Source organism: Rhipicephalus microplus, chromosome 2, assembly GCF_043290135.1.
Source record: "Rhipicephalus microplus isolate Deutch F79 chromosome 2, USDA_Rmic, whole genome shotgun sequence".
NCBI lineage: Eukaryota > Metazoa > Arthropoda > Arachnida > Ixodida > Ixodidae > Rhipicephalus > Rhipicephalus microplus.
Genome location: NC_134701.1, coordinates 77,978,002 through 77,987,070, shown reverse-complemented (window position 1 = coordinate 77,987,070; position 9,069 = coordinate 77,978,002). Strand labels below are relative to the sequence as shown.

The window sequence follows — 9,069 nt, the reverse complement described above, 5'->3', positions numbered from 1 at the left end:
CTCAAACGCCGGAGTTCTGTTTATAGGCATTGGAGCACGCGTTCGAAAGGTGGTCTATAGTGATACTACTTGGCTTTTGTTTGACTAGCTTCGATTAATTCGAGTCTAAGCGATGGAAGCAAAAGTATCTTCAACCAGTAGTGGCGCACAACGCAGCATAGCGTCCCACCACTCGTTGAAGGCAACGCTTCTCTTTCATTCAATAAAAACGAAATTGTGGACAATCTCCCCGAATGAAACTATGAGAGCATGAGAAGCGGCAGCGGTGCGCACACCGTTGACACGCCTGAAACCGGCGTCGACGCGCGTGCTGGAAGAACGGCTTTAAGCAAAACTCGATGTAGCCTTTACTAGAGTAAACATTTCTTTGAAACGTAAAGACACAGGAGGCGGGTTGGGTTTTGTGTGAGTTTTATTGCACATAAATGAGCCGAGTGTTTCCGTTCGACGTCCGGTAGAGCGTCGCGGGCGGTGGAGAGAGTGAAGACAGAGAGAAGTGTGTCGTGAATGGGTGCAGGAGCCAGCAGCTGCTGTGGGAGAAAGAGACAGAATTACGTCAACGCGCAGCTGCGACCTGACCTACTTGGTACCGTTTCAACACCGTCAGCGAGGGGAACGCGTTACGATGCGTTCTTATGGACTTACATACGGCGTTACACATATTAGTCAAACTTTATTGTGGTCGTGTGTTTGACGTGAGTAAAAGCATAGAGGGTAGAGGAACAACACTACCTAGGTGTGTTACGAGTCAGCAGCTGCTTCGGGTGAGGGAGAGATCAACGTTAACGCGCAGCTGTGACTTGACCTACTCAGAATCGTTCCAAGAGCTCCACCGGAGGGTAACGTGGTGCAGCGCGTTGGCACGGGGACACTGACGGAAAGCGTTACAAAGGCTATTCAATGAGCTGCTTCGCATCTGTTAAGACAAAATAACAATTAAGCAGTCCCAAAAATATCTAATTATGCAATCACGTGATACAACTACCACTCTGTGACACACGCATTTACTAGAGTTCCTCCTGTGAGAAAATGCGGGAGCTTTTTTTTTTCGTAATCGCTTCCGTAGACGTCACGGAGTTGGCGTGTGTGGAAGACACTTTATTCACTCTCGACACTGTCAGCGCAGCATCGAGAGCAATTTTATGGTCTGCTGCTTTTGGACATTGTATATGGCATTTACTTCTTTATAACCTCAGTTTTACGCACTGAAGTGGAAGGGGGACTTCTTTAGAAGCTTGTTCAGCAAGCTTCTTATGTTCGAGCCTGGTTCGGTGGTTTTAGTCGTCGTGTAGGCCAGTATTGTCAGTGTAAGCCTATTGCGTCGCCGCTGACGGCATCCTCTCCGGTGGTTCCGGAATTGCTGAATAATGACGCTCTGCCACTCAAGGCGTCAGTTTTTTTGCGAGACCGAGTTCATTCTTGCCTTTCTCAACGTTCGGTTCCTTAATGCGCTTAATCCAGTCTTTACCGCTGCCGAGGTACTAAGTTTCAAGGAGACATGGAATGCTGGATACATGCACATCAAAGTCTCGTTCCAGCCGCCTGCACCAAATACGTGGAGTGTGCTGCGGGCGTTGTCGGGTTTTACATGAGGCTACCTCGTGTGGCTGAAGATCTTGTGTTGCCAACAACCAGCCAGAGCCATAACAAAGAACACGCCACTGTGAAGCTCTCTTCTAGTTAGCAGTAATGGCTATGTACTTGGCACCAAACTTGTCAAAAAGAGACGTCAAGTACATCGAGAAGGCCACGCATCGATAAATCACCAAGTTCAAGCACGCTCTCTTCGTACTTGTCGGAGATTTCAAAGTTGACATTATGCAAAGTGAGTGGTTGGTCCAACACATGATGCCATGGTACACTCTCCGGTGTATACCGTACAACTGCAAAGGTTCCACCGCAACAAGCAGCACCTGTGTTGATGTTTCCTTCCGGAACTTTTCATTACGTACCACCTGTGATGATCTCTTGGCAACATACTTAAGAGATCATAAAGTAATATTCTTTAAGGGAAGATGCTACTCGAAGACACTTTTTTAATATTCACCCTAGAGCAATGTAACTTGAGCTGTTTATGGAACTTTTCATGCAAATTTCAAATATATAATTATTTTTCTATCAAGTTACACACTTTTAGCTATGCAACACGACAAATAGAAAACCTTAACCCTATAGCCCCCCCTCTTTTAATTCCTAATTTTCGGTAATTTTTTACCATTCATAGCTGATGATGCTTTAAATAAAATGTAGAGTGCAAATAACTAGTTAGGAAGCACATCAAAATATGTAATACGCGTGAAAAATAATAGACGTAAAAAGTCCAAGTTTCACCTACCCTAGTAACGGTATACATACAATTTTTTATATATACAATAAAAATTGAAATTTTATCTAGATAATTACATTTTGCATACTTTGGAAAAAAAATTGGGTGAAATTTTATGCAGATCCGAGCACTAGAAGTGCCCGGAAAAGAAGGGGCACAATGGAAAAAATGGCAAATTTTGTGTTTTGAAAAAAACAAGTTTTAAAGTTAAAACTGAGTGTTTACTTATGAAAAATATCATTAAATCAAATGAAATTTGCACACCAAAAAGAAAAATCCTTCTTGTAGTAGCCACTGTGACTAAAATACGCCAGAACTTGAGTTTGTCTCTCTTGGCTTTTTTAAGCTGGCTCCTCACAGACATTTCGCTCACAGACAGGGTCGTGAAGCGCTTGCCAAACTTTCGCTCCATCTGGCAGTGCCTTGTGCCAACTGCAAGCTAAGGAGAAGTTCGACAGGACTGCGATATTCAAACAAAGTCCAGTGTCATGCCATTTTGCAGCCATGCTTGTGCCACATACCGTCGTACATAATGGCGATGTCGTCGCTGCTAAGTTCTCTCACTGCGAGCTCTTTCGACCTCTCAAGATTGGCGCTGACGTCATCCATTGCCACATCAAGAACTTTCTGGCTGACGGGTGTGAATGACTTTTAATGCATTTGCTTTTGCAAGCCAACAACTGCCGCAAATCGGACCAGCTGCTCGTAGCCTATTCCTGCAGAGCGTCGCACAACGGTTTCACTTGCAAGCGATGTTTTTTTTTTTTTCATTCATTGCGCAGATAATTACACGAGAAAAGCATTGTTCAACTGCGCTGCTCCACAAGACATGGGCCCCACAAATAGGTTTCACAGCGCAAACAGGCGCGCAGCGGCCAATGGCGGTCCCCGATTCGTACCATGTGATGAGCCTGTTGCAGCGCTCGGAAAACACGCAGAAGAGTGCTTCTTTCTAATATTTCTTGCGCTGCATCAGTGAGAGAAACTCTTGGTATTTGAAGAGTGAGGCTCGAATCTTCGACTCATATGCGATCAACAATGGCGAGCGGCGGTGCATTATTGGCGACAAGGTGCTCGAAGACTGCACACTTTCGACCTTTAATAGGCACCTTGTGCCCTTTAGATGCAATTTTAAAGCATATGCAGTTAGGTCTCGACCTGTATTATTTTTTTTTCATAACAGTAGAGGTACTAATCTCATGAAAACAGGCGAAAATAAAAAATTGGTATTTTTGAAAAAAAAAACTTGCGGTTTTCGACCCGAATCTCTCCTTGAAGAGAAACGAGTCGCTGAGCTTGTGTAGGAGCGTTCATCTTGTACTTTCGGTAATGTACATAGTGCGTGCATTATAAGGCAATGAATTTTGAAAGAAAACCAAATATTGAAATCATTAAGCGAAGCCATTCTCGTACTCTGCAAATGAACATCTCTTGCGTATATAAAAGTAATATAATTGAACGTATTGTGGATTGTGCATTGAAATAAAAATATCAAACATTGTGTGTTTAAGTATAACAGTGTTCTCACGTCTATATTTGTGGTAGGAGCGTTGTAAGCATAATCTATGGATTACACGATGATCTCCGAGCAACCTCCTCTAACGCCATTCACTTTGTGGATATGGCCGTGATTTTTTGTTTCACCACACTCAAAACTAGAACATATCAGTGCATCGCGCGGGCTGTAAAGATCGCTGTGGTTTGAGACTCATGCTGTGCCGGTGCCATTTTTTATAGGGAAAGCATAAAAAATCCATGCAGAACAATCTTAATCCTTAATTAAAAGACAGGCCATCCAAAGAACTCAAGGCTCGCTGAAGTATCCACGACGTAATGCTGAAGCTCTGCCTCTTCGTCCAGACGTGGAAGTGGATTGCACTCCCGCGCCTCTATGAAACATGAGTATTTTCTCCAGGACCTAAATTAAGATGAATATATATATCACTATTGTTCATGCGAATGTCGCTAAGGAGATATCAACTCGCACCTCACGCGCATAAGTGTGGATAACCATACTTTACATGCAGATATTACCGTCTGTGCATGACAGGGTCTCACATCGAAGTAGAGCAGGCACTTGAATAGGCACGAGACATCACGAAGAACTTTCAGCTTGATTGGGTCCTCAGCTTGTCAGAGGCCAAATTTTAGTTATTACTGTACAGAACCCCCTCTAAAAGCGTTCAGGAGCTTCATTTTTTTTCCACGGGATAAGCATGAAACTCCCAAGTTAGACTGCGTGGGGGTGCTTGGACTGCTGCAGGAGTCTAAGGCGAACACTTACGGTTCGTATTACTGCCAAGACAGATATCATAGGTAGGCTGATACTTAGGGCACGGAAGTGGAATAGGAAGTGATATTAATCTATTTTAGCGCTATGATATTTGCTCTTGGGCCACAATAACTATGCCACTTCAGTGCAGCACTGGTTCAAAAAAACTGACAAAAATGATACACAAATATGCAAAAGCTAAAGGCGAGTGTAGGCCACTGTGTGGCGTAGGCTTACCTTTCAATCAGAGGTGCGTTAACGGTATCTCCGCTTTCAAAAAATGTGCATCCAGAATAGTGTTCGCCAGTGCATACCTCAGGCTCACTTTTTATCACAAGTGGTTTCAGCCAGTCGAAATCTTGCAAACTTTTCGATGCAGCTTAGTACGGGCGTCCTGAATGATTCAAATTAGTCTCGATAGATCATAGAGGCACGCCGCTATGCTCTGCCACGGTCAGCTAGGTGTAGACATCGGTGGCTGAGCAGATCACAGTCAGCTTAGCACTGAAGGACCCATCTCGTTAAAAAAAATGTGCAGATTCGCGTTCCTTAGCTAGGACATTCCCCTCAGGCATTATCTCGGAAGAGGCAGAGACCATTCTAGGCAGCAACTCTGTTTGGTTCTCCATCATAACATGCTTTCCGGCTCATATGGGGACCAACGAACATTCCTATATCCCCAACACCGAAAAGTTTGCCCATGACCATGCGCGAGGTACCACTCACCACAGCCCATTTCTAATCAGCACCGTATCGGCAGACAGTGCCACAAGTTGCTGTATAAGTTATGCCTTGCTTTCCCGGAAGAAAACGAGGAGCGACTGGTGCAAGGTAGCCCAGTAGCCCTCGACGAGTCACCACCATTGACCTATTATTCGACCCGTCATCGTGCACTGTCTACTCACGGTCATAGGAGAAAGGTTTTGGCCGCGAAACAGAGTGAGTTGCTTCGGAGTCATTTTCTTCGGCTCCAGTGTTCGTGTTCGAGCCTAGGGAAATGTCGCTTGTTATAGCAGGAATAGAGTGCTATGCCACTTTGCCGTTTTTAACTCCCAGGGCGGACGACGCAGAGTTAATGCGCGATTAGCCTTCATGCACGAAGGAGCTGAATCTTAAGTTGGCATAAGAACTCCACAGAACACTCGTAGCAGAGCAAGAGTTATCCTCACTTGGCATGGCAGCACTTGACGCGTTTGCCACTTCCCCATATTTAACGCTTGTGGTATTTGAAGTAGCGTAAAGCATGAAGGCCGACTTAGAAAAAGGAGCTTAATCACGAGTTGGCTAACAACGCTGTGGGGTTGTCGAAGCAGAGCTAAGTTTGGTAAAGATAAAGGGCACCCAGTTGAAACTCAAGACAGAGGCACAACGTGTGGTAGCTGCAGCACAAATTGTTGATTGAAACGATGTTCCATACAGTGACCTCTGTCACAAAAACGCTCAAGAAAGCGCCAGCCTTCAAATTTCGGCGACAGCGAAGATACCGGGCGCCACACTGTTACCCTCTGAAGCCAGCGTTAAAGAGGAAAACAAGCATCAAAGAACTCCTCGGGCGCGTTGACTCTCCCCGTCGGACGCCCCACTACGCCGACGAAAATTCTCACATCGGTCGGAGAGAGATTGCTGGAGAAATCTCAAAGAAAAGGGGCGTGATGATACAGATTTTTGTCACTTCACAAGAGAAAGGTCCCACTTTTTCCACAACCCTGACGGTATGGCGCACCGACGAAACGTCTAGAAACGTCTCACGTGTGTCCCCCAGCATCATAGAGAAGGAAAGCGTGAGTCACCCTCTAGTGCCGTCACGTGTCGTACCTTTTCAGTTTGTCACGTGTCGTGGATTGTTCTCATAAAGGTTCGCACTTGGCCATGCATCGCACCAAAGAATTTTCTGGAACCCTGGGCGAAACGTATTTAGGAGAGAAGCGGAGAGTGGGGAGCCGGAGAAGTAGGAAGAGTTTGCGCCAGCATGCGTTGAGTTTATCCAACCCGTCTGGCTAAGGCTTCTGTCCTCGGTGTCAAAGCGGGCGATGAAAAGGGTTTCCACTTGAGGAGTGAAGGCTCGTGCTACAAGCAGAAGAAAAGTGTGTATCTACCGCTAGTGAGCAAAGACGCGTTCAGCAGCCGCCACGCGTGAGAAGCCACTGAGTTACCGGCGAATAAGTTGGTGCTCAGGGCGGACATTCTGTGGCGCGAGGTTTCGCGGAATAGAAACTTCAGGGGTGGCGGAGTGACAGCTGTGCTCGACTATGAGTAAGTGTTTCCTAGGAAAGAAACATTCAAGCTTTATTTCAAGAACTTTGAACTGAATAAGTTTGACGAACTTTTTAGTCTTTAAGAGTGTTGGTTAGTGCACGATATTGCATGGTAGTGCGTGCTGTTGTTGTGCCTGCTGTTGAGCATTTCTGCTGTGTTGTGTACACGTCGTCTAGAGTCTTCTCTTTGATTGGGGACCCATTGTATTGAACTATTGCCGAGTGTGCATATTTGTGTATTGTTTGATCTGCCATAATCGAGAATATTTTTTTGTTTTTTTATCAACTCTCGGATATGACTCAATCTTTCGATCACAGCCGACGTTCACTTGCGCACCAAACAGGACCACATCTAAATTGTTCGCGCTTTTGTGGTACAGTTCGGGGGGCTTACACGCCAGCCCTTAGAATTAGCCCGACGATTGCTTCCCTAATTAACGAGACCAGTGACGACCTACGATCAGATAAAAGTTTTTATTGTAGTAATGGCTCTCATAGCAACAGCCGGATGCTGACTTGAGAACGAATTTAGAAAACTTATGGCCAAGCTTCCACACGCTTCACAATAGCTTTTGCGACGACGGGCTGACAACCATGAGACCTTCACCGGGCTCCGAGGCAGTTTGATTAAGTGGCGCGGTGCAATCGCGAGACGCCGGTCAGCAAACTACACGCGAGTTTGGTCATGACACCGCAATAAAATTGGGTAAGCCCCTCACCGCGGAGATCGCCGTGCCTGAACCCGTCGCAGATAATGGGTTTGGCTCAGGGAAAGAGCGATTACTGCACTGAGACGAATGGCACCCATGCGGTGGTAGTAACAAACTTTTCGCAGCGACGACAGCTGTCAGCAAGGACAATTTCAGGGCATCTCCACATCGGGGTTTGCCGGTTCATTGCCTCAATAATAATTCGTACAGCGAGTGTCAGGTGTCTTGAGGTGACCAGCTTGTTTCGAATCCTGCCCACCGCAGGTCCACCAAACAAAGAAGGCGTGCTGCGCATCGCCGCCATATCAGTCGCAGCATTCGACGCATGTTGTGGGCTAAAAGCACTGTCTCGTTACGTGGATGGCAGCGGTGGCGTCACCCTAGGCAGACAGTCGGTTACGGCTCTCTACGGTTGCAAAGATTTGATGTTCACGGACGCACAGGCGAATGTGACCCGTGGCCACGTTATTTGCGTTTAACTTTGCGTAGCAAAGCCACTTTTTTTCCTGCGGACCAATGCACTTCTACAGAACCAGGGGTCGTTTGAATGGCGTAAAATAGATGATGGCATAAGAGCTGTTAATGTCGGACTTCACGTCGTTCATTCCTAACAGCTTAAGGGAGCAGTTTTGCATATTATGGCTTAAGCGCGACCAGGGGTGGCACGGAAGCGGTCACTCCGTTTATTTTAGGTGCAGTGTGCGCAGTGACAAAACTGACTACAGTGAACACCCATGAAAGAAAAAGTGTTGTGTGTCATGTGACTAACTTTGATGTATATATTGTGAAACGTCTGTCAGAACACTCGCGAATAGTGATCAAGCTATGGGACATCAAACAATAGTGCGTTATAACTACCAAGTGTATTCGTGCCCACAGCGAGCTGTATTTGTTTTCTTTTACGTGTCAATGTTTTTTTTTTCGTTTTTATTATGTTTGAAGGGGCAAGTGTACCCGATTATTCTGTGACATGTGTTGCTTTGTGTGTCATGTTCTTGAAACCGCTTTCACTGTGTTCAAGGAATTTCCTGCGGCATGAATTTTAGTATTTTTATGTCTACATTGATGTCAGACGTCACATGCACGGTAAGGGTTGGTGAGCAGGCGTGCAAAGGGAGCCGCTGTGACATGTTTCTTCAGATTTGCTAGATGTTGCGTCACAGCTGCATGACGTTTTGACTAGGTTTGCTGTATGTAAAAAGTGGGGCAGCTCACTAAATAGCTTTAAGATGTCAGCTGGCGCTGCAGTCTGATGTAGTTTGTTGGTTTTTTTTTTGGTTTTTTTTGAGCACCGAAAGAAGAACTGGGGAACTTTACGCGCTTCCTTTTCAGAATAGCCTTGGCGAAGACTGCTGCCGGCCGGGAGCAGTGCGACCATCGCGTAGTAGAGGGAACCCTTCTGCCGCGCTGTTTTTAGCTACGCTTGTCAACCCACCTTACACCCACTGTTTGAGCGCACTCCATTTTTAACGCGATAGCGTCAGATAGCTCGTGTCGCGAAAATTC

At 45.9% G+C, this 9,069-nt stretch overlaps 1 protein-coding gene across 1 annotated transcript in view; it reads right to left on the bottom strand.

The window, feature by feature from the left end:
- Positions 1–394: 394 nt before the first annotated feature.
- Positions 395–9,069, bottom strand: part of LOC142785025 (uncharacterized) — a 21,228-nt gene continuing 12,553 nt past the window's right edge. The window contains exon 4 of the mRNA XM_075883452.1: positions 395–530. The gene's annotated coding sequence lies outside the window, so the exon portion shown is untranslated. The remainder of the gene's footprint in view (positions 531–9,069) is intronic.